The following is a 1,841-nucleotide window of genomic DNA, read 5'->3' as shown; positions in this document are numbered from 1 at the left end:
CCTTTCTAGGGCACTGAGCCAAGGCTCTGTAGCCCAGAGATGGTGATCAAAGGTATCCATTCCAACTTAGGTCGATTTTAAATGAAAACACTTTGATTGTCCGGCTACAGAAGAAAGCTGTTCCCACGGTCTTTATTTTAGGCAGGAGTTCTGCCCTCCAATTTAGTTCTGGCATCTCTCAGAGCCGGGCCTCTTTTTCAAGGCCCTTCTGAAGGGCTGCAGGTGTGGGACTGCTGGTTTCATCACGGGGCTCTGGCCATTCGCCCGAGCACGAATCCCAGGACGCCACCGAAAAACGGGCGAGTCCTTCGGGGCACGCGCATCAAACACCGCGGTGCGCGGACCGAGCGGCTGATTAGGGAGAAGCGCGCAGCCGGCGCTGGAAGGCAGTCTTTGAACAGAGCGTGTGTATCCTGGAGCTTTTTAGCGCTCGTGCCCCCGGAACACAGCCATCAGACTGGCTGTCACATTTTTCAACACCTCCGAATGACAAAGATGCTCACGGATGTGGCTTGCCTGGGGGTAGGGGGAGGGCGTTTCCACGTCTGCTTGCATCCTGTTCTCAGGCCTCCAGACTCGGGCCCCTGGGTGCACAGCGGCTACGTGGGGACACAAACCAAGGGCAGACCGTCAAGTGTTTAGTCCAGAAATGTCTAAGCTTCACTGGTGTTAATTGGTATTTTTACAGCAGTCACTTCCCTTCTGGCTTGTTTTGAAAGGCAAGTTGCTCCAACTTGGGGGCTCGTTTGAGAGTGTGGACGGGGGGAACATGGGACTGTTTCTCCCTTTACAACCTGTTCTATCTTCAGAGAAGGCTGTCAGGACGGGTTGAAGGTGTGGTAGAGCCTTGTCTCTGAAAGGAGAGAAATGGAGTGAGGGGAGAGACCCCACCAGGACACCCCTTTCAGCAAGGAGTCTGTGGCCCCTCGAAGTCCCCCTTGCGCTGGGAAGGGGGCTGCCTGACGAAACTGAAAGTGGTGAGATAAAGGGAGCAGCACTTTGTTTTTTAAATTAGAACTCTTCAGGGCACCCCCTTCCATTATAAAAGCGCGCAACACGCTCCCTGTGCACATTCTAGAAGCCACAGTGAGGAATCAAGGAGGCCGTGGAGCTTGTGTGCAGTCCTCCCCCCACTGGTATCACAGCTGTGAGCGTTTTGATCTTTCTTGCCCACCTCTTTACTGAGCTGAACTTTGAAGGAAGAGCAGGAGCCAGGTTTAAAGGGGAGAGTCCAAGCGAGGGGGTTTAAGCACAAGGAAGCTTCTACAAGCCCTGAGCCAGGGCAGGGAGTTGGGGGGCTCCAGAGCCCTAGTGGAGTTGAAAGAAGGGGTTCCGGTAGGGGCCAGGAGGAGATTGAGGGTTGAATGTTGACCTAGAAACCTGGGGAACCTCTGCGGGCTTCTAAATTGGGAAGTGACCTGATCACACTTCCTGTTAGGGAGAGGACAGAGGGAAATACTAGAGAGCTCCAGACAGCCTTCCTTAGCAGCCTGAAACCCTCGCATTGGTGGTTTTGTTCTGTGGGGTTCAGTACCCGCCCCCAACCAGCTCCAGCCTCCTTTTAATATATAAATGCTTCTGCCTGGCAACTCACTAACTCCTTCCCGGGGACGCCTGTGCCAGATCACCTTTATCCCGATTTCTTTTAAGTCTCCACCTCCCCAAAGCTCCTACCCACTCCAGGAACAAAATCACTCAGTGTGCTCCTTCCTCCTCTCCCTCCCCTTCCGCATCCGCCCGTCTGCCAGCCTGGTCCTTCCCCACCACCCCTCCCCCCACCACCCCTCCCATCCCATCCCCGCCCCTCCCATCCCATCCCCGCCCCTCCCACCCCATCTCAG

This window comes from Bubalus kerabau, chromosome 1, assembly GCF_029407905.1.
Source record: "Bubalus kerabau isolate K-KA32 ecotype Philippines breed swamp buffalo chromosome 1, PCC_UOA_SB_1v2, whole genome shotgun sequence".
Taxonomy (NCBI): Eukaryota; Metazoa; Chordata; class Mammalia; order Artiodactyla; family Bovidae; genus Bubalus; species Bubalus kerabau.
Note: the sequence above shows the minus strand (reverse complement) of the source record.